At 38.3% G+C, this 24,564-nt stretch overlaps 1 protein-coding gene, 1 long non-coding RNA gene and 1 other non-coding gene across 3 annotated transcripts in view; all 3 read left to right on the forward strand.

The window, feature by feature from the left end:
* Positions 1–24,564, forward strand: part of BCHE (butyrylcholinesterase) — a 407,570-nt gene that overhangs the window by 15,878 nt on the left and 367,128 nt on the right. The gene's annotated exons all lie outside the window — the stretch shown is intronic.
* Positions 1,456–4,465, forward strand: LOC133268206 (uncharacterized). Its single transcript, XR_009742994.1, has 3 exons — positions 1,456–1,589; positions 2,722–2,828; positions 4,387–4,465. It is a non-coding gene; the product is annotated as an uncharacterized LOC133268206 (long non-coding RNA).
* TRNAG-GCC (transfer RNA glycine (anticodon GCC)) lies at positions 20,195–20,265 on the forward strand. Its single transcript has one exon. It is a non-coding gene; the product is annotated as a tRNA-Gly (tRNA).

Raw genomic sequence — 24,564 nt, forward strand, 5'->3', positions numbered from 1 at the left:
TGGGGGTGGGGGGAGGGGAGGAGAGAGAGGCACCAAACTACTATTTATGTGTATACAACGCAAAATGAACAGAAAACAGCTGAACTCTCCATTAATCTGTTCTTCCTTTAAATTTATTACTTCTCCCAAAATCAGGAGACTGAAGTCTGATAATTTTTTACCTTGCATAAGCATCATCGCATAAATCTAAGCATGATGAGACCTGAAGTTTGGTTTCATACTACTATTGTGATTAAAGCCAAAGTCTGCTTTGCTTTGACGATAGTTTCTGATCTGTGGCAGGGTAAGTGAGAAGACAGGATCAGTAGATCAAAAAGCTGAGTTTTTTACAGATCTGCTGGCTTGATAGTTAATTGCATAGTAAATGAAGCCCACCAAGCTTTATTGAGTGCTTCCTACATCAGTTCTCTATCTCACATATGAACTGGAGCCTTAGAAAGATATTGAGTCATACTTTAAAGATTTCAAAGTGAGAGATGGTTTACAGCAGCCATCATTCATTATTAGTTACCCTTGCTATCAAAAATTTATACTTCAGCTCACGTTTATCTACATATAAGTTTTAGTCTATGAGTTTTTCTGTTACTTTTCTTTTTTGGTTAGCTATAAGTAATCCACAATCAGAAATCTTAACCTTCATGGAAAATGAACTTTTGTGGTTCCTCAGAAATAAAACAATGTGCCAACTGTTTCTTTTAGGTTTTACTGCAGCCCAGGCTTTAAACCTCCAAAATAGGCACTGACGGGGAGAAATGGTAAGAGTTATACTAATAGCATATTTGTAGTTTGGTGTGAGTTGACTGCTTGTCACATGAAAAAAAAAAATTAATTGCCATTTTCATCATCCCAGGTCTTCATATTTTGAAGCAAACAAAATTCTGATGGGCACAGAGCAGAGCTGAATTTCATCAGAAGTCACCTGCAACATGTTAGTATATTCATACATAAATTCTCAGGTAAATTTTGTCTCAGTTTGATGCCTGGAGTCCCACTGACCCTGCAGTCAGAAAATGAGCTGAGTATTAGAAATCACATGTTGAACACACAATCAAAACTGTTCTTCAGCTGTTTATAATATTAATGAGGTAATTTTCAGATGATGGGTATTTAAAAAGGGAGACAAGTGTTTTCTGGAGACATTTTGCTTTTTTCCTAAGATTTATGTTTCTTTCCATTGAGAAAAATTGACTGAAATCAGAAATAATATTAATTAGTGTTAGTTACAAAGAGTAGCAATTTAAGTTATGCCATTGATGTTTTAATCTTACTGTGCTATTGCATGAATATTTCATCACATGATGAATTTGATCTATAATTCAGTGGAAGGAAAAGTCACTTATAGTTCACCTATGCATTTTTTTTTTGCTAGAATCTGCCTCTTGCTCAGAATTTAAACAAATAAATTTGAGAGGCAGATAAAAAAGGGACACTGGTTACGAGCTGTTTCTCTTTGTCCAGGGTGAAGGTAAAAAGTCTCTCCTGCTCTCCACTGGTGGAAGGTGTGAGAAGTGGCTAAAGCCAAAGCCAGGGTTTGTTGTTCCTCTTCTAGGTGATCCAGAGCAAGTTCTGGAGCAACCAAGGAAATTGTGGTGAGTAGACTGCTCAGTGCCTCAGTGCTTCTTTGTGGCAGAGTTAACCTGGTTTGGAGTACTTTATTGTGAGTGTGCAAGTAACACAACAGCCTTCTGAGGTCACTATTTGTAATCAGCAAGGCTTGCTTCAGTGGATATTCTTTAAAAACATTTGTGGAAATGACTGTTAAAAAGAAGCCAGTTAAATCCTCTGCCATGACTGACTGATCTAACTGATGCCTAGAACCAGAGCTTTCCAGTCTCTCTTATCAGTGAATAATTCATATGCTTTGAGTGAAAACCTTAACAAAACTAAGCCAAGATGTGCAAATATCTGTCTTAAGACTTTAACAGCTCATCTTTTGGATAAGACTATTATAAAGTCATTTGGAGGAAGAAACTCATACATAAAAATGAATGTTGCCATGCAACAAGTACTAAAGAAAGAACCACATGATTTAAGCCTTAACTAATTTTCCATAGCAGCAGGGGAATGTTCAGGAATAAGGAAATTCAGGAGCACCAGTGTTAATTAAGTCTCATTTGCTAGAAATCTGTGGCTTGTATTTGATGACTTTGATGTCTCAAGGGGGGTATAAAGTCCAACTGATGACTTTTTCATGATTGTAAAATGTAAGGGCATGCTCTCCTATGAAACTTCCTTAGCATCTGATAAATACATGTATAGGGTAAGTTGAACTCATGCACTTATTATTGCATAGGTGCTTATTTTCTCTAACTTTGTCGGACTTTAGACATACATGAGATCTTCAACACCTCTGATCAGTTTGTGTCATTATCTTGTAATAAGACCCACAAAAGCAGATAACCTGAAGTCATGTGCAGAGTTTGGGCTCCATATGGTTAAAGAAAAGCCAGCATAATGGCTGGTGTTTGCAAGAGGGCGTAGTTGAATGGAGATTTGTAAATGCTGGTGTAATATCAACCAAAAATAATGCCTGGGATGTTTACCACTTTGGTGGCATAATCCTCTGCTTCTCTAATTCATTAGAACTAATTTGCCAGGCTGTGGTGCATTAGATGGAGATTGGCACTGTAGAGAAATTGAAGAGATTTCAAAACAGAGAAATTAAACCTGTTACTTTATTAAGTAATAAATAGTTAAACCAGTTACTGTACTGTGATTCAGTTCCCTGTAGATAAAACTCGAAGTATCCATTTGTTGGAAGGAAAGCAAAACGGAGCCTGTTGGTGGAAGTCTCAAATATTTTGGTGAGTTGATGGCCATAAAAGCGTGTAAGTATAAACATAAATACCTTTCTTTCAGCTATACATACATTCTCAGCTTTTTTTAAACTCCCACAGTGAGTTGCTGAAGCCTGCATGACCATTATGGTCCTATTGTTTCCCCATGAAATTGATTTAGTATATGTAAATGAGATTCTGGATATTGGTGGCATTCAGTAGGAAATATTATTTCAATTAGATCTTCCTGTGGCATGTTGTTTTTGCCATTGAAGGCATTAATCTTTGCTTCACAGAATAGAAATGATTAAGAAGGGCTGAGTTCTTTCCAAGCTGCTGAAATGATTGCTAATTTTTTGAGTACTTTTCAAATGATCCATGAAAAAGATGAACATAAAGGTTAGCAAGCTACGCTCCATGGCTGTAATGCAAAGGGCAGGTTCCTAGTCTAGCAAGTACTGATGCAAGTAGAGACATCCTATTTCAGAAGCTGACATAATTATGGATTAGGTAGGATTAGAGAACATTCAGTTCATTTCTCTATTTCTCACTCCTGTCCCACCCCAATCACCTTTGCCAGTTGTTACAAAAACTCACTGTTTTTGAGTGAGTGGTAAAAGAACCTTTGAATTCAGATGGCAGTGGATAGAGGCTGACTGAGTCACTGTTGCTTTTGACCTTCACTACAAGTTTAAGCCCTGAAAGTAGTTTATATCTTTAAAGGATTTTTATGTTTGCTGTCACCAAACATGATGTTCAGTTGCTGAAAAAGGATAGAAACTGTGCTTCCTTATCTTACACACCAGGAAACAATATTAGCCCTGATAACTGTTGTGGTTTAAACCCAGGACAATAACACACCCACTTACGTTGCTATCTTTTTTGGTATCAAATTTTGCCCATCATAGTTACAGTAAAAGAAATGTATTGCATACTGCTGTGTTGGCTGTGACCTTAAAGAAAGTTTCAACAGTAATAGCCAGGGGTAGAATTTGCTTGGGTATGTTTCAAAACATACAGTTCAGAGATTAATAGATAACATAAAATAAAATTACAGATTGATGTGGCAAAGCATCATTCTGCTGTGTTTGTAATCATTTTCTCACCCATTGGCTGTGCTATCTCCTTTACATACTGGCAGGTCTGCTTGATAGTGCAGCAACTCTCTGAATGTTTTAGCACCTCCTTTAAAAGTAGAGTCAATTACAACTCTAGATTAAAACAGTGATGTATTTCAGGGGGTAAAAATGATATCCTGTTATGTGGTTTTTTGAAATTGCTGGTATGTCTTAGCTGATGAATTGTAATTCAAAACTTAATGAAATAATAGAATAGCTGTGGTGTCAAGCTTATCTTGGGGTGGGGGAGGATGCAGCTTCCTCCTATACTGGGAACCTGTGGCAGCAGTAATCAGTGACTTCACTTGCAAGAAAAGGAGGGTCTGTGGTGTTTGTATACATATATATATTTGAGAGAGACTGAGATACCTGTGTAATAATACAAAAGAAGAAATCACAGTAATAGAGAATGCAGGTTTTTTCCCTTTGTAGAAAAGACCTACATACACCTCTTGGAGTTTAGGTTCATTTGTTTTTTTCCTTCTTGCCAGTCCTTCTGTGTTGCTTTGCTGGCTTAACAAAGCAAGCTCTAACTGGTCTTGTTGTGCTTCGTGTGCAAAAAGTCCTCAGTTAAGCATGATCACTGATGACATGGACAGGACCTAAAATCAAGGACAAAGAGGATGAATCTACTGAATGTCATATTGAGCCTATATATTAAACGAAAATTGTGAGGAGAATGAGAAGAGCTAGTCGTCTTACTCTGCAAGCCAATTACTCTCATTAAAACAGAATATGTTATTGCATATTACACAAATATGATTGTTCTACAAAGGGAAGACAAAGCTTGTTAATGACCTTCAAATACATAGAAGGCTATTACTGACAGGAGACAAATCTTCTGGGTTTCATTTCAAGGTAGACTGGACAAAAGGCACTGAACTGTGGCTGCTGTAGAGACATTTTAGATGGTAAGACTTTTCTAGCAGTCAAAGAACATATCTAGAGCGATAGTTTGACTTGGGAATGTTCCTTTTTAATTTGCTGCATGTCCTTTTGCATATCTCTGTGATATACTAAGTAGTTATCCTACAGCTAGGCACTTCAGCTATTTCACAAAACTCTCTTCTGTGTTTAAAGATGGATGTGCTGAGACATCTTTATGTCCCAGTGCAAGCTGATTAAGAAAGAAGTTTCTTGACATCAGGTAATATGTAGAAGAGGAGAAAAGGCAGTTGATTAGGGTCTTTTCAAAATACAAAATTCTAAATGTTTTGTTTTAAAAGTCAGGCTTCTCAATACTTTACTGCAAAGTTCTTGATAAACTCTTATCCTTCCTTACCTACACAAGGAAGAAAGACATCTGTGCCTTTTTAATTATATGAAGATTCGTCTGCTTTTTTTTTCCCCATCTGAATCTTGGTTCTTACCCCTTAGGATTTTTTTTTTTTCTCCAGCAGTGATTCCAGTTCAATCCACATTCAAGTTACATGGCAGCAACTGAAGTTATTGGTCTTATCTTAACATAAAGATAAAAAAGTGTTTTCTTGCAAAGGAGGTCAGAGATGATAAAAGGTGAAATTGAACTGTGAATGCTATTAGTTTTAGTAAAAAGAGGACCGTGTGGGATTGAGATGGAAAAGCAAAGCATCAATGCAAAATGCAGTTTCACAGCCCTTTAAAATGCCACCTGAGGTTAGAGGTTGGACATGTAACTTATCACTGTAACAGACTTTCAAATACAAGAGTTATATAACACGATATATTCTAAGGCTTTTCAATGAAGTGTGAGTTCATTTTTAGATCTTGCCAGATTATTCAGATTTCACTTAGTATGACAGTCTATGAACTAAGATTACCTCCATTTGATCTGTACGACTCAGAAAGAACACATGTAACAATAGAATTCTACATTTTCAGAACCAAGCTAAATTCTGATTAAATTAAGCAGAGGAATGCTGCCTGAAGAGCCCATTTTGGAATAATGAGGGTGAAGTAGTTTTGCAGAGGCTGTGACATTATAGATTTCAGTAGTTAGCAATGTACATTCTCTGTTACATTTTTAAAAAAGTAAGGTTATAAATACCACAGACTAGTGCAGGTGTCTAAGTGAATATATCCAAGTTGTACTTAAGTCGAAAAGCAAACAAATGGAATAAAAAAAAAAAGAAATTGGTTAAGAATCTTCTTGGTAAACAGCGTACCACCTACATCAGGAAAAATATAAGTACCTTCAGCGATGTGTGATTTCTTTAAATCTAAGTTAAATTGTGTTTACCTGAATTATTCATTTCTGATGTACCCATTTTCTCCTTGATGAGTTTATCGTAAATGAGTGGTTCTCTTCAGGGTAAATTTTTGGGAAATATACACAGGCACTACTTGTGTCATTTCCAGAATGGGATTAAGAACAGATTTAATCATGATGCTCATAGGTAAACTTAAATAAACTTAAAAGAAAAAAAATCTAATACCCATTTTGTTGGCAGTTCTAGCAAAATTTTGGTAAAGGACTTTGTAGCTTGGAACTGAGGAGAACATTTGCCTGAATTTGGTTTGAGATTATTAAATCTAAATCAGCTAAATCCCTGAAGGTGAGAATGTCCCACTTGGATAAAGAAGATATCTCAGCAGAGCTTTGCCTGTGAAAGTGGTGTCCAGCTGAGATTAAATTGTCAGGCTCAGAGAGGAAGAGCGACAAACCCAACTCTCATGTGAAAATTGCTGCCTCTGTGCCTTCTGCTGGCTCTTGGCAGCCAGGGCAGGGAGCTGCCAAATTCAAAACACAGACAAAGGCATGAAGACTGGGATATATCAAGGCATGAGATGGGAATTGGTGTTCAATGAAACAGGTTGACTTGTACAAGGAGACCCAAACTAGAAACAGGCTTGGGTGGGCAGAATATTGAGATACGATAAAAAAAATGGGAAGAAGAGGGAAGGAGAGGACTGGCTTAGCCACATTTGTATCTAAATTTTTCAGTGTAACATGGCAGAAACATGCTCATTTTGAGCTAATTCACTGCTATCCAAAAGTGCTAAGTCAGTTCTGAAGGCAATGTATGTTTGAGGCAAAGTGCACTGATTGAGTACTTAAATCATGGGGCTGCTTCCTGTTTTTTAGACATGACAGCTTTTGCTGGACTGAGCACTTGCCATTTTGTTTTATTGAACAGTATAGATGTAAATTTAGTTGCATCTCTGTTGTGTGTTAAGGACCCTGTTTTGTGGTTGGTATTGTTTTGTTGTTGTTGTTTTGGTGTTTTGTTGTTTTTGGTTGCTTGGTTTTTTTTTATTGTTCTCCCCTTCCTCCTTCTCTCCACCCCCCCACCCCCCCCTCCCCCAAGGAAATAATGCAAACCAATTTTTGGCATTTGGCTTTCATCAATATTTCAATGTCATGAGTATTTCAGTGGAGCTTGAAAAGCCAACATGATCATATATGGTGCAGGGAAATGAGTTGGCATACTCTCAAGGTAATTAGGAAGCAGTGCAGAACCCAGTTTTTCCCTCTAAACTGTTGACTGCTATGGATCTGAGAAAGGGGACTGTTATCTTTGCAATTTATCAAAGAAGCTGTGGCAAACTAATTATCAGGCAGCTATTGGCTGCTGCTTGTGCCATAGCAGGTGTAGGGCAGACGATAAGACTAAATGGGCTACAGAGCTTTGGCTTCATTCTAGGCTTAGTTTTCCTCCCACAGAATTCAGCAAGAGCTTTGACATTGATGTGAAAGGAAGACATGGCCCTTTTGTGCACAGTGGGCTCAGTACCAGATGTGGAGTACCATTACTTCTTTTGTTTATCTCTGTGTTGTATCTGCTGAGTGAACTTGTATTCACAGCTTTGGAGAAGGATAAGGAATCAAGCTTCTTTCTCGGTGATGAAGAAGTACTATGCAATTGTTCAGACGAAATTTCAGAAGTCTGCCTTCTTAGTGTCACTTACATACAATGGTCAATTACCAGTTTTCCTGTTTTATTTTATGACCCATTTTGCTTTCATTACAGTGCGATTAACATGCATCAGCTCAGTACTTCATCATCCTTATCTTGTATCTAGCTCCAGCCCAACTTACGTCTTGCAGTTTGTGCCAGACATCACTGCAGATCGGTACAAATTCAGACATCTGAATGCTGTTGGGTTGCAGGATCTCACATCCTGTTTCCTTTATAAGCTGAGTTCTGACTTTAAAATTCTACTGATAAAAAGAACGTAAGTCTTATGGCAGTTGAGTACATGGGGTGTTTGAGTATACTTTTATTGAGTTTGTCTAATTGCTCTGTCTTGTTGGCAACTCTTAGGTTTGATATGTGGCAGTAGGATGAACTTTCAGTACACTGCATGGATCTTATCCAGTAGGTTTGTTTGGAGTAAATAAATCTTTCTGCCATTTGTTGTGATAAATTTAGAATCTCCCTCAGAGTCAGACTGCAGTTTTAGAACTTTTCTATTCTATTACACCTCTGATGGTGAAAAAAGTTAGCTTCTGCCATGCCATTCTATGGAAATATGTACCCAGATCCCACCTGAGCTTTGATTTATATCTTTACACATAGAAAAATCACCTTGCACCATTTTTTTTCCCCTTCTATGGCTTAGAGTTATTGGTATTTATCAAATAATGAATTTCCGTTTGTGCTTCTCAAAGTTCAGGAAAATAAATTCAGGAAAACTGAGTTCCAGAGCATTTCAAAACTGCTTGAGACAGTCTTAAGATCATTCAAGCATCAAGTTTGCATTCTTGGTGGAAATAAGAGCTTTGTAATCTGTCCAGCTCAGCACAGTAAGAACACTTGAGCTAGCCTTTATGTGCCCTGCTTTCTTCTAGGTAATATATAAGAGAAATATGAAGATCTGAGGGTGTTCAGATGTATATACTGTGTGTAGACTGAACTGGGACTGTGACTGGAGCCACAGAGATGACTCAAGACCTAAGGAGTTTCCAGTTTTTCTGAGCACAGCTGAGTAAAGCTGGCATGGCAGCTGAGTTGTCAGGCTTTCTGAGCACAGTGGATACCTACATACAGGAATGCACAGATGGTGCATCAGTGGTGCATGGATGCTTTTTCCAGTTATGCACTAGGACCTGGAGTCGGATGTGTGTTTTGTCCATGAGATCCCTAAACAGGCATCATATGATGAATTAATTCAGGGAAATCCTGTGGCCTGTGCTCTGCTGGAGGCTAGTTGGCCACAGTTGTTGCTTTTACCTCGTAGACTATGCATGGATGATGTCTCTGAGAGTACAAACAAGACAGAAATACGGATGAATAACTCCAGTGTACAAGATCTATCCATTTTACCCTGAAACATTCCATTTGAAGAACCTCTGAATGGCATCACAGAGAGCACAAAGCCTCTTGCATATGACCCAGCTGCTGCTTTTTTTAATTCCTTTTCCATGAAATGAATAAACTATACCCATGAGTTTCATATAACATTATCGTTTCTTTCCTCCCTATAAAGCTTTTGATAAGTACTTTAATACAGTGGCACTGTGGAGTTAGGTTTTTTTTCTTTAATTTTTTTTTTTAATACTAGCCTCTATCACAAAGGAAAGAATTTATAAAGCCCAATAATCTCACTTTAGTACAATGTTTAATTAATTTTTATTTCAGTTGCTCAATTTCAGGAACTCTAAAGTGTTTTTCAGGAAGAAATAGAAAATGGGAACATTGTGAATTCACTTGAAAAAAAAAATAATCATGAAAACAAGCCTCATGGGAGAGCACTGCCTCCCTGTCTCCATGCAGAACAATCTTTTTATCCAAGTTTCTTTTAATGAAAACTGTTCAGCTTGCTTGTGGTTTTGTTATTCTGATAGCTACATAGTTGAATGTTTTGCAGGACTATTGGACTTTATAGAGCAAGTTAGCACAGTACACTTAGGCTGCAGGAACCTGAATTTTGTCATTAGTGGATGTCATTATTCATAGCATTTGCCTGAACCAGAGAAGTAGAGGGCAAAATCAAACTAGCAACACCCAATTTCTTTATGTATAATCACTTAACATGGCCACAGATGTTTCTTCTGTAGATCATAATTCTTAAATAATAAGAAATTTACTTACCATTACTTGCCATCTGGGCACAGAATAAGGACTATTCACCTCACTAAGGGTAAACTGAATTAGTCCCTGTTCCTACGGCTTTGTATGTGAACAAGTGTCTTGGATTATAAAAGATGCTCTTTTGCGAATGCCTCTTTTTAACCTTTTGTGAATTTAGTTTAGTGCATGTGTTGAAGATAATGACTTCATCTATGTTGAACACATATAATGAAAATAGAAAATCCCTAGTTACCATTTGTTTTTAAGCAATGGAAATGAGACAACCCTTCATTTATCTTGGCTGGTTTTGTGCTGCTATAAGCGCACCAATGGAGTGTTCCATGTCAGAGCAAACTGGTGAAAAAGCTGCATTAACCATTTAAGACATTATGACTGCAACTTTTACTGCCATTTCAGGACCTTCTGAAAAGAATGTGGTAAATCTATCAATGAACACTACAAAATACTTAACCCTTTTAATATGCTTTTAAGCACAAAGAAAGATTGATAATTCTTCTTGCGTTTTGTACGTCAGAGTATCTGAAACCAAAACATAGTGCTCAGAGGAAATATCTGACAAGCTGAGCAACAAACTCAGGACAATACTACCTGCAGAAGCGTTATTTTACGTTATTTAGTTGAAAGTATGGCTAAATGCCTTACAGGGTGTCGTGGTTTAAACCCAGTCAGGTAACTTGTTCACTCACTCCCAGTGAGTGGTGCCAAGCTGACAACAATCAAGGTCCGTGTTCGTCTCCCCCCCCCTCCCTGCACCGGGGCTCTCCCCTTCCCCGCTCCCGGAGGAACGGGGAGGAGGATCGAGAGAGTGCAACTCCTACGGGTTGAGACAAGAACAGTCCAGCAACAAATCACCACCGCTACTATCAGCTAAAACAATGATAAGGGAAAATAACAAGGGAAGAGAATACGATACCACCGGCCAAGAAAACGAGTTCCACCCGGAAGCTCCTGTCCTTCCGGGTAACTCCCAGTTACCCCCCACCCCGGGCATGACGTGCTGTGGTATGGAATACCTCCCCGGCTAGCCCGGGTCAGGCGCCCCGTCTCTGCTTCCTCACAGCTTCCCCTCCTCCCTGGCAGAGCATGAGCCTCACAGAGTCCTTGGTCAGGGTAAACATCACTTAGCAACAACCGAAAACATCGGCTTCACCAACGCTGTTCTCAAAACTAGAAGTCAAAACACAGCACTGCACCAGCTAACACAAAGGAAAAAACATGACTGCTACTGCTGAACCCAGGACACAGGGAAATGCAGTTTAGACATGCATAGCTACTGCTTACTGTGAATAGCTTGCTTACAAACTCTCATCCTACCCAGCCTGAGGGAATTCAGTCTTGTGTGGTAATGATCATTCAAATCTGAGTAGAAGCTGCTCTGAAAACTGTTACTTTCTTTTTCCTTTTTTGTCCATAGGTGCTTTCTACCTGTACCCTTGCAGTTGACAGCGATTTGATCCAGCCTTTAATGGGACAAGGGATGCGCTAATGATGGACAGCTCTAGTCTTTTGAATGGTCTTGTATCTCTTTTTTAAGTACTTCAGGGATACCAGGCAGATTTTTCATCCTTGCAGGGCTGTGTCAAAATATTTTTATAGTGAAAGCAGAGACACCTGCTGGGAATACCCTCGATGTCCCCTAGTTTCATAATCAGAGCTGAGAATTTTTTTAACTGGTCTGAGGTACCCTAACTTGAGGAATACAAGCAGGACGTCAGGGAAGAAATCTGAAGCTTTCTTGCACTTTGTGCAAGGCTATTCCAACCTTTTCTAGTATTCCTTGTTTCGTTTCTGTCTCTTTCTGTTTGTCATGGTTTAGCCCCAGCTGGCAACTAAGCCCCACGCAGCTGCTCTTTTACACACCCCAGTGGGAAGGAGGAGAGAATTGGAAGAATAAGAATGAGAAAACTCATGGGTTGAGATAAAGGAGGTTTAATAGAAAAAGCAAAAACAGCACACACAAGCAAAGCAAACCAAGGGATTCATTCACCGCTTTCCACGGTCAGGTAGATACTCACCATCTCCAGTACAGCAGGGCTCCACTGCACCTAATGGTTACTTGGGAACACAAATGCCATCACTCTGAATGTCCCCTCCTTCCTCCTTTTTCCCCTAGCCTTACATGCTGAGCATGATACTTTATGATACGGGGATATCCCTTGGAACAGCTGGTGTCAGCTGCCCTGACTGTGTCCCTTCCCAACACCATGTGCACCCACAGGCTGCTTGCTGGTAAGGGGTTGTGGGGAGCACAAAAGGCCTTGACTCTGTGCAGTCACTGCCCAGCAGTAACTAAAACATTCCTGAATTATCAACACTGTTTCCAGCACAAATCCAAACTATAGCCCCATACCAACTACTGTGAAGAAAATTAACTCTATACCAGCCAGAAACAGCACACTGTTCTATCTTTGCTTCTTGATTGCGGCTTCCTTTTCTGTGGGGACTCATTCCACAATACTAAATGATTTATGCATTCAAAGTGGTTTATTCACTGATTACACTGGAAAATCCAATCGGCAGAATTATGAACTGTGGATGAGCATATATAGAGGTTGGACCCAGCAATCCATCAGTTAAACGTTTCCTAATCCCTAGTGCCAGGAGGCCTGGCATTACGCAGCTAATAAGATGAGACAGACAAGGATATGAGAGATGTGGATTTGACTGATGGGCTGCTTGGTGGATAAGGAATTGGCTGGATGGTCACGCTCAAACTGTTGTGGTCCATGGTTTGATGTCCAAGTGTCCAAATGGCTATTAGTGAGGAATGGTGTTCCTCAGGGGTCAATAATGGGACCTGGAGAAAAGAAGGTTCTGGGGAGAACCTGGAAGAGCCTCCCAGTACCTAAAGAGGGCCTACAAGAAGACCAGAGATGGACTTTTTACAAGGGCATATATGGATAGGACAAAAAGGAATGGCTTTAAAGCAAAAGAAGGGAGGTTGAGATTAGATATTAGGAAGAAGTTCTTTACTGTGAGGGTGGTGAGGCACTTGCAGAAGTTGCCCAGAGAAATTGTGGCTGCTCCATCCCTGGCACTGTTCAGGGCCAGGATGGATGGGGCTTTGAGCAACCTGGTTTAGAGGAAGGTGTCCCTGCCCATGGCAGGAGGGTTGGAAGGGACCTTAAAGGTCATCTCCAAACCATTCTATGATTTTATGTGAATACTTTGCAAAGAATACTGTGTGTGCATGTAATTAATGATGCTTGTGAATTTTGGAATGATGACAAACATCATCACTATCACAGAGGAGGCCAGGGGGTTCATTCTGGGCAGATAAAATAAATTATGTATTTGTACTCCTTAGATCTCTTAGCCAGTGCCTCAGGGACTTAAATGAGCCAGAAACTGAGCTTTCCACAAGCATTTGGGTAGCAACTGTTCACATGCATGCACAGTCAATTGTTTGATGTTGAAATAAGAAAAGGAAATTTAATATAAAATCTGTTGGGTAGGGAATAAAACTGTACTTCAGTTTCCTGGTCAGCCAGGAACTTTGCTAAGCACAATTCCAGGGTTCAGATAAAAAGCTGAGTTTGAAAAATAAACTGAAATTTAAGATATTTTCTATATATTTGATTATGTTGTGGCACAGTAGAAGCATTAGTCTGCGTATATGCACACCTGCCTATATTAAATATTGTGTGTTTCAAAATTAGAAGACCCATTAAATGACTATCTGTAACTAATTATCTGTAAGAGACCCAGCAATGTTAAGCAGACCAATGCTTTAAGAAACCTAGAATTACTGTATTTTGGTTTCTGTGTGCACTGGATATGTAGGCAGGCATACAAGTGAATGATGGCATAATCGGATGAATCACTCAATAATTTGAATAGTAAAAAGCTGCAAGGCACATACTTAACCGAGGCATTTTCTAAATATAAAAATGGGCTCCATTTCTTAAACAAATAATTTTGAATACCTGAGACAACTTTAATGGTATAACTGTGAATAGTTTTTAATTTCTTACTGGAGTTTGGTAGAAATGCAGACTTTTAAAAGATCACTGCAAACTTAATATTTAAAAAAAAAAAATCAATTTTTAAATTTCCAATCAGTTGCTTCTGATTCCTTCATTTTTTTCTACAGTGCTAGAGTCTAGCACATGTGAAATCAAAATTCATTAGCAGGAAGAAACTATGAGAGTTATAATTTTAGTTTGTCAAGTTAAGTAGGTTCAGAATATTAAATATGTTGAGGTACTACAAATCTAAAGGGCGGATTTATGGTGATGGTTACAGTTCCACTCCTTCCAGAGCTACAACTTCTAAATACCTGTAAAGATTTGGATCTTTAAATGGAAACTGTTAATCTCAAGTTGCTCACCTTGAGATTTTTTTTTATTTTTCAAAATGTCCTTAAATACCTCATGAGAATTTCAAATGGAAATTAGATTCCACTAAGTTCCAGAAAGTTTAAATATCGAAATAGGTTCTTATCTGTACTGAAAGGTCTTCAAAAGCTGGTTCTAGTGAAGGGTGGACTAATGTTTCAACAAGGAACAGTCTGTTTTATTATTTTTCTTATTTTTTTTTAAATTTTGATTTTATTGTGGTTTTTTTTTGTGCAAGCTGAGTAAATGACATTGGCATCTGGGGAACCACAGTGCTATGGGATGACAAAATCCTTCCCCATTGGTAATAGTGCACCCAGGGCTGTCTGCACGCATTTGTTGCTATTGAGAGCGCAGCTGAGCTTTGGACTGGGTGTACTGAGAGCAAATTGAAAGGCAACTCATGCCTTTGATGTAAAAGGCAGCTCTTTCTCATGGATTGAGGAAAGCTGCATGGAGATTCTTCTTTTGTGAAATCCCAGCAAGACTATGAGAAATTCAGGGAATGTCAGTAGGTTATAATGCAAAGTAAGATTTTTTAGAAGTTTGCTAAAAATTCACTGCTTTGTTAAGTGGCTCCTTTATTCTCACTGCTTTGTTTTGTTTTTTTCCTTAATTGTATTGTGAAAGGTATCTAAATAAATTCAAATCTGGAGCATACTGGATCAGTGCAAACTGTCCCAATTAACTCATTAATATCCATTTGCAATTATTTCTGTGAGTTTGTTGGTAGCATAGTGGGTTCCAAACAGGCACATGCACACACCATTCTTTCCTTTGCATTTTAGTTTTGGTTTTCATCTTGCTGTTTTTTTCTTCATCTAAAATAATTGACTATGAACAGAAAGTGGATATTTTCTTTATATATATAGATAAAATATGAAAGCTTTTTTTAATCAGAGTTTTCTAATGTGCTGTGGTAAGATTTCCAGCTGTTAAAAGCAAAATACCTTTTAAGCTGGTTTTTAAAAGAAAAAGAAATGAATTATGATCTATAAACTTACAGACTTTGAACAGACGCATAACATGGCAGGTTCTTATTGTGTTTTAAACTTGTGCATTTAGCTGTACTGAAGCCAGTGTCTACAGTACTGTTGATTTTTACAATGTCACGACACCACTGTAAGAGATGTGCTACAAGAGTGTTAAATAAACTTTTATTCTCAGGACATTTTAATTCAGTGGTAACATTTTTTATGGGGTCCAAATGAAAGTCAATCAACAGTATTCTGTGTGCATAGTGCTGACTTTCAGAAATGTAGATAAATAGATGGCATATTTTAGTTTGTTAACACTTGAGCATCTTCAGTTGGAATAGCTACCTTGACTTGCTGACTACAGAATCACTATGTTAAACTCGTATTTCAGAATGTGCAAATCACTAGAAAGCTTGCTTTTAAACATCTTATTTTCAGAGCTATCCTACTCCAAGAACCTGTAGTTGTGTATTGAGGTTTTTCTATCTGATGCTGTGTTATTGAAAGATTGTGTTTTTTATGAAGATAGGTATCTTGGGGAAGATATAGGTGATTTGTGTGTGCATCGAATCACTCTGAATAGCAGTAAGTAAAGACATTTAAAATAAGAATGAAAATAATGAAAGATAATCATGGATAATGCGTCAGTTACTTCTCTTGTCTACTTCTCTTCCATGATAAAAATAATTTCTGAGAGAGTGGAATTTAACAGGTGTTTCCCAAGAAAATTGTTAATATGTGCTGATCTGACAGCCTGTTTATTCTGTCTTGTTTCTCCAGTCAGCCATCTTGAAAAAAAAATTTCATGCAGTTGACAGATTTGACTTTTTTTTTTAAAAATATACAAGTTCTTGTGTTGAAGAAGCTAAAGTGAATCAAATTCCTGTCTGTAAAATTGAAGTTTGACTTAAATGCCATCAATTTTTGAAAAGGAATATTAAAATTATTTCAAAGTGTGGTGGGTTTGGTTTATCAGTTTTTTGTTTTGGTTGTTTTTTTTTTTTCTGCCTTCAGATTTATGGCAGATTTTGTGCAGTCAATTTTAATCTTAATATTTGTAACATTCCAGAGTCTGCAGGTTGGTAAGGTATTTCACATTCATTTTCACTGTGGGCTGGCATTGTGCTTCTCAGTTAGTAATTTATTGCTAACAAGATAAAATTTATGATTAAAGATGTGTCTGTCTTTTGTATTTGAATAAAAATACCTAAGAAATTCTCAGGGAAGTCAGAAGTGCCAAGATCTAGATTGTGATTGGTATCATATATCTGTGAGTGCTTAAATAAGTTGCTTAACAATCTCAGGGTTGCAGGAGGGTTGTTGCTAAAGTCTTGTAGACCTGAAACTTTGTCTAATAAAAGAAAGAATCAGTAAGGTTCGTTAAAATGAGAGGGAATATTAAAACAGAGATTACACAACGAGCTTGAATATTTTCTTTCCCTTATGTTATGGCCTTGAAGAGTTTCCTTGTGTACATGGCTGTGACTGCACTGCAACTCGATATTGGCATGCTTACCTTTTAATAGTTTTACTTTTCGATGCTAATTTAAATAGAGCTGCAGCTGTCTTTAAAAAAATCACTAAATGTACTAAGATGTACTTAGAGTGAGGGTCTCCCTCACTTGTGCACCCTTCCAGGAATGTATAATGTTCTCAAGATAAAATTTAGAGCAATATTTGCAGCCAGAATGTTCCCTTTCAGTGACATTAAACAATCTAAAACAGTGATTTCGGCCATGACAGAATTTAGTGTGCTCTGCTCCTGGGGAGAAACATCATGTCCATTGAGCGCAGCAATATAAAAAACAGCACATAGGTACACTCATGATAATATAGAGAGTTTCCGCATGTTATTACTTCTATTTTCCTGCCACAAAAATAACGGGCAAGCCTTAAATCTGGCTGTACTATAATGTAAAACCTGAACAACTGTCATTTTTGTTTTGGCTGGCTTCCATGTAGAATTTCTAAGATGTGAAGCAAACAGAAGGGATAGTATGTGGGAAGTGTGCAGAGCTGCAGAGTCCGAGGGCTCCCTTTATCCCTACTGCAGTTGAAATCAAAATGCACAAAAAATCCATTCAGTTGCCTTCACTGTAAAGCTACTTTTGAACTACCATGCATATGCATGGTGTGCTGCTCAGCCTGACCCTACAAAGGTCAAGAGCTTCAGGAGCTGTATGGTGAAAGGAGAATAAAGATCCTGCAGATGAAGTGGTGTTAACTTTTTAATTGTTGGGTTTTTGTTTGTTTTTTTTTATTTATTTATTTCAGCAGCTTTTGTTTTTCTTACCTTTTTAATTTTTAACTCATCTGGGAGGAGCGCTTCCTTGTGTTGTTATGATCAAAGGGAGAAGGAAGATGTCTGACAGTATGAGGACGTTCAGTGTGCCAGTGTTAGTAAAGAAACAGAGGAGGAAGAAGGCAAAGTGAGTTTTGAAAGTATTTTATTTCTGATAAATACGGTTTGTTTCAAGAAAGCTTTAGTACACATTTAGTACACATTTGAGAAGCCAAACACTCCGAAATCACGCTGCTGTGCTTTTATGCTGTGAGAAGGTGTGTTTTTTTTTCACAGCCTTCTTTTTTTTTTTTTTTTTGTTTTTAACCAAATGTTTGTCAGAGTAGTTTCCCTGGTTTCCATTGCTTTTTGGCAATGAATTCAATAGTATAAAGCATAGAAAAAAAAATGGGGAAGAGAATTCCCTAGAAAATAATAACTGATTAAAGATGGCAAATCTTATCCTTGAGAGTGGGAGGTGTTAATGAGACACAGAAGTAGTTTTGTTTCTCCCTACCAATGAAGGACTCATCTCAGCAGAGGAAGCTGAAGTTGTAAGATTTATCCCATCTGCCTTGGACTGGGACTTACCACTGTCACTTCCAGGATGGCAGCAGCTAACAGATTTTACACAGTTTTCAGTAACTCAGACAGGATACAGAGCTGGACTTTGCAGCTCACGCTTCTCTTAAAAAATAAATTGTAAATCAAAACCTTGAGTATTTTCTAGCAGTGCAAAGAGAGAGCAAGGCACTCCTTGGCCACATATTAATTTAGACACATAGCAAAGACTTTTTATAAAAAGTTTATTTCTCACCATCTTATCTTTGAAAGGCCGAGGAAATTGGGAGTTAGCATATTTTCTTTTTATTGTTATAATCTTTTTATAAAGATAAAAGTATTCCTTTTTGACATGGAGCACAACATTAGGGATTTTAGATTTGCTTTTTAGCTTTCTTTTATCAAAAATAGTGAATGTCTTGCTCTAATTTTTTTCTCATGCACAGCAGAGCTTGTAAATGCCTAAGGCTCTTGGGGAAACAACAGTATTTGAAGAGTAGAAAAGTAGATGAAAATTTGTTAAATATTTACTTATATGTATCATTTTTAATTTTTTTATCTTTGGTGAAAATGTAGCACATCGTGTGGGTTGCATTCGTAGCAGTCTTCTCCAGAATTCCTACAAGTTGTATTTATTATGGTCTGCACCATGTTCTCAAACTCTGTTAGGTTGTTGATAACTTCTAAGGATGGGTCTTTCCACATGACTACAATCAAGCTCCTGCTTCTGTACAGAGTAAGAGAATTCCTCTCTTGATACACAGAGATTACAGCTGTTGGATATGAAATGATATCTAATTTAGGTGATGCTGAGCTCCTATTATAAGTGAGTTTCACAAGTAGAGAAATTACAACATATACAACATTAACAGTCTGAATTCTAAGTTTTTTTCTCTTTGGATGTGGCTTCCTTGAAGACTGTGAGGTCTGCAGTTGTGTCTCTGTGACCAGGGGAAATGGAGAAGGGACTGTTTAGAGGGTGATTTGTATTAACTTGCCTGACAACCATCTCACAACAGGTTTGGTTTCATTCTGCTGCAATGCACTGACCTCTGCTCGCTCAGTGGTGTGCCAACCTGTTGTTATTTTTCTGCTATATCGAAGAAGTGTGGAATTATTTGAGCTTTTCTTTAAAGCAACATAAACATCTTCCACTGAAGTGTGTTTGAATAAAGCAACCTGATTAACAGGTGGGAAATTTGTGAGGAAAAAAGTGCTGGAATTGGTGGTGCTGTCTGAAACTAACGGCATCCCTGCCTCTGCTCTGGTTCTGATTGCAAGTGGGGGAAATCACAGTATTCATTTGCAGAAGTGTTTTAAAAGCATGCTTATGCTTGCAAAACCCAATGATTCCTCAGCAACCTCCTCCTCCTCTTCAGCCTTTGTCCCAGTGCTCGTTACTCTACATTCTCTCATGTTAAATTACATTAACTACTCGTTAGAGTTGGCACTTCACTGCCCAGGTCTATTTACATGGTATTTTTAGTTTGCAGGAACAGCTTGCAGGCCTGTATGTCCTAGATTTGGATCAGAGTTCAGTATCTTCCTGCCTATTGAGCCATCTTGAATTTTCATCTGGTTCAAGAGTTATTGACTGGACTTTGAGGCTGCTCCAAATGTAAATAATAATGCGCTATGTGTAACACATTGTGATAATTTGTATTTAAAAAAAAATGCCAATATATGCAGAGCATTGGGCTGAAATATATGCTCAAACATAACTACTTAAAACAATATTTTGAAACCCATACATTGACTCCTATGTACACTACCCAGTTTCCTCTCTCTGTTGTGCATGGTCTTGCTTTGAGTAACTTAAACTAGAAGAAAATAAACTGTGTTTGAGTAATTTAAACTAGAAATAAGAAAAGCTGGTCCTTAATAATTTTAAACTATTTTAATACAAAATGTGAAAGAGAAGAAAAAAAATGTCTTTTTTTTTCCCTTGTGTACCTGCTGTCCCCCAGATCTAAGTGTATGAAAATGTACCTCATAAGAAAGAATAGGTGTCTAAATTAAGAGCAAAGTTATTTACCTGGTTTCAAGTTGTAGTAAATATCATGATCTAAGCTGAGGTGTTATGGGTCACTTGCTTAGTTCAGAAAAGCATGGTATCTAAGACATCTTCTGCATTGGTGGTTCAGTGGTAGAATTCTCGCCTGCCACGCGGGTGGCCCGGGTTCGTTTCCCGGCCAATGAAAAGAACTGTCGTGGTTTAAACCCAGTCAGGTAATTCGTTCACTCACTCTCCCACTTCTTGCCCTCCCCCTGCTCCCGGAGGGACAGAGAGGAGAATCGAAAAGAATGCAACTCCCACGGGTTGAGATAAGAACAGTTTAGTAACTAAGGTATAACACAAATCACTACTGCTACCACCAGTGATAATAATGATAAAGGAAATAACAAGGGAATACAACACCTCACCACCAGCCGACCGATAACTTGCCCCCCTCAGCCCGACCAAGCACCGACCGATACCTCCTCCAACCCTGAAGTCCCCCAGCCCTTCCGGCTAACTCCCAGTTGCATCCTGGGCATGACGTGCTGTGGTATGGAATACCTCTTTGGTCAGTTTGGGTCAGGTGTCCTGTCTCTGCTTCCTCCTGGCTTCCCCTCCTCCCTGGCAGAGCATGAGGCTCACAAAGTCCTTGGCCAAACCAAAACATCCTTGTTATCAGCTCTGTTCCCGAGCTGAAAGGCAAAACACTGCACTGCACCAGCTACCAAGAAGGAGAAACATGACTGCTACTGCTGAACCCAGGACAATATGTCACGTAGTGTGCAGTAAATGTCGCTTCTTGCCATGGCGGGGCTGAGAAGAGGGATGTATTGTTCAAGACTTATTAGCCCTAACTTGAGAGAGAAGGGATGTTTGTGGTGGTATATGGTGTTCTTCTTTATTATCTCTATGCAAGTTACATGACAGTCAAATGATTAAGTAAAACAGGGTATTTCTGAGGTAGTGCTTTTTGGTAAATCATACCATAGTATTGTTCCTGATGCAGCATAACAAAAATAAACACAGAATGAAAAGGGAGCACATAGACGCTGGGAGTAGAGGTGATCAATCTCTACATGGTCAATGCTAGGCGTTTAGTGTAGGTGGCTAGTCGCACTGGGATTTCCTCTGTAGAAATGGGGTGAAACCAGGTGTCTCCAGAAGCAGCCCACATCACCTAGGACAGGCTGTTATTCAGAATAACCTTTTCAAGGGTTAACCTAGTTGCTCTCCATTCTCTGTAAGGAAGCCCATGGAGATCAACAGGAGAGCTAAGTTAGGTGCCTAGAGTTAGATTGAGTGAGTCTCCATAAAGCTATAATGGTGCAACTCTGGAAATGTGAATGAGATGTCCTTGAGGAGGCCACGTGCCCAGGAGACTAACAAGATGTGAAACAGGCTGTATTTAAGGTTTCTTTTTTGGCTGCATATCAAAGATCAGGCAGATGTAGTGAGACAGACTGCTTCAAGGACCTCAGACTCTGTGTCCTGCATTGCTGTTTGTTCCATGCATAATAGCAGAATCATGGGCTCTAGCTAAATTTTATGCTCTCCTTTTCAAATGTAACTGAAATTCAGATGCATCCTAGTTTCTCTTAGAGTTTTGAAATACACTGTTGCTTTAATCCTTTATACTTAAAAGGCAGTTGTATATTCCTAAAGACAGGAGTATTTTGGAAGAAAATTAAAACTTCTTTAGTATCAGCGTGCAGAGTTCTTTTGGGATGAAAGGTAGTACTTAAAGATTTTTGTTTTGTTTTGTTTTTTGAATTTGAACGGGGGAGGGTTTGTTTGTTTTGTTTTCAGTTGTCACCTGACACCAGTGCAATGAAAAATTAGAATTACACTCACATTCTAAAGCAACTGAAATGAAATATTATGAAAGCTGAAACATGACCAACAGACAAAACAAAACCTGTTTAATAAAAGACCTGCAAATGTGAGTCATGGTTTCAGCTATGCGATGAAGTCGTGTTGCTTTACGGGAAGAAGTGACTATTCCACTCCAGTGGTAAGAAACAACAGACTTACATAGGATATCTTTTTCTTTTTTTTTTTTTGTAGGGTATAACACGTTTTTGGAAAATGTACCGAAAGTGTAGATGTAAAGAGAGGAAGGGAAACTTCCCAAGCATGCCATAAACTAAAAAATGCTGCCAATCTAATAAGCTGCAGCAGTTTTGCTGTTCGTTTTTGTTAAATGCACTTTATTAGGTTCTTCATGCTTCAGAGATATGTAAAACACAACATATTTGTAGTTTCAGTCTTCTAATTGACTCTGATATTTTTCTTTCCTCGAGGAGTCTTCATTAAAGGGAAATGATTTTGCAGTCGATACCTTATGATTTGTTATAATGCAAATAACATTTAGCACATCTTGTAGACTGTCTGAAGAATTCCCACAAGCTTCCTAGCAAATGTCATCTTCTGAATTGAGAGAAGCACTGCCTTCCTTTTGCTTTCCTGCAATTTGTCATGCTTCATACTTGGCTAAATCTGCCAATTTTCATTGTCCTCACTGACAACAGCTGTCAGCATTCCATTTATGTCTTCAAAACTCTTGGTGGCAGCATCCTCTGAGTTACAGGATTGAAATGCAACCTGAGCAACTTGGAGATTTGGGTTATGTGACTTCTTGCTGTATCATCTTCAGAATCAGCACCATAAAATCCCTTAATTGCCCTAGAAAGGAAGAACACAGCTGGATGTCACAAAGTGGCCAACAGGTCCAATAAAGTCATCATTAACTCTGGCACTGCTTTGAAGAACTCATGTTGACAATGATGGAATTAAAATCAGTTGGAGAAACATACATGTAATGAATCTAATAGCTGTGAAAAGTTAGGGTGGAAGCCAGCTAAGTAAGCTTCTTTTGAAAGCAGAGTTGAGCAGATGCTTTTCTTTGTACATTCTCATTTACTGCAAACTTGTGACTGCTTTTGAATTCTTCCCTAACCTAAGAGAAGTTCCACTCTTTTGTAGTTATTAGGTTGTTTTGCAACCTTTTTTCTCTTTTTTTTTTCTTAATTTTGAGGAAATTAAGGAATTCCTTCTGAATCACAACCTCTCTGGCTTAGATACAAGTATATTGTAATTCAGTCACTGTTTGTCCAAACTCACAGCCATTGTTGTAAGGAGTTATTACCATCTTCCTCATCTGTTTTGATTTACATTTTTCAGTTCTAAGTGAAAAGAATGAATTCAGAAGACACACAAAAATTATTTTTGCGTATTTTAAAATGGAAAAGTTTCTAAACTTTATAATATTCAATTTTTCAAGTAAGAAAACATAGAGCCATGAAATCTATTGAAGGTAAAAAAAAAAATTACATTTAGGAATAATTTCAAATAATTCTTATTATTTCAAATAATTTGAAACTAACTGCTCCTTGAGGTTCCTTCCGACCTGGTATTCTATGATTCTGTGACTCTGTGCTGTTTTTCCCTGCCTAAACGTGAACATTCGGCTTCAAGGAAGTTAACATAATGGTTCAAGTGCTGCACTGGATATTTGGGATGCTTTTAGCTCATGCAGAAAACCCAACAGACTCTGTGAATGCATTTATCTGACAGCTGTTAAGGAGCTGGTGAGGGTGCAGTGACAGTAGAAAATGTTTACTGGCAGTATTTCTTCTCACACAGGTGCTTTGGGTCTTCTCTGCTAAGAAAAATGTGGGTATCTCTTGGTAGCTTTGTGGGAAGTGATTAATAGCCTGTGTTCCTTTCGACCTGTATTTCCAGGGGTGTTTTTAAGGAAGGAAAGGAGGGGGATGTGTATTGAGGTGAATTACTAGGTTTACAACTGGATGCTCTGGTCCTCCACAGTTGATTGTGATTAGTCGTTAAATGCTTTGTGCAGAATGATTTTGTTATTTCTGATGGTTATGATGATACGCTAAGCTAGTATTTAAGAACTTCAAATTATAATAAAGGGACTGTAGTGTGAATCAATAAGCACCACGTTAGTTATGGGTGTCTGGAGATAGCAGCCCCGGAGCTGTTAGCTTAGCCTACCAGTGAATTTGCTGCAGGGTAGTTTTTTAGCATTACTTTTCCTGGATGAAGAGTTTATAGCGCTGTTGGGCTCAAGTTGCTTTGGGCTGCAGGTGCAATTCCACCCTTAGGCAATCTAGTTTGTTGTTCAAACTTTCTTTTCTACTGAAAGATATTTCGAAGACTGTTTCTTTGCCAGTGTAGCTGTGAAGGGTGGAATGCTCACCAGAAGCAGTCAGGCGTGGTGGGAGAATGGGAATGGTTTGCCCTAGTGAGCAGTGTTGTACCCTATTAGTAGATTATGATTTTGCACTGAGCAGGGAAGGTAATTTTGCTCAGATAGGTACAGAATTTTTCATAATAGACTGCATGTAACCTTTTACATTGTCAATCTGAAAGTTTCCTACTAATTTTGGGTACAGTCTCCAACTTGGCAAATCTGTTGTTATAGGGTAGTTTAAGAGTGGGTCGTACTTTGATTAGGTCTTAGCAACAGAACAGATCTAC

This window comes from Pezoporus flaviventris, unplaced genomic scaffold (genome assembly GCF_033815535.1).
Source record: "Pezoporus flaviventris isolate CSIRO_AGI_PZ_B2104156 unplaced genomic scaffold, CSIRO_AGI_Pfla_v1 ptg000013l, whole genome shotgun sequence".
Taxonomy (NCBI): Eukaryota; Metazoa; Chordata; class Aves; order Psittaciformes; family Psittacidae; genus Pezoporus; species Pezoporus flaviventris.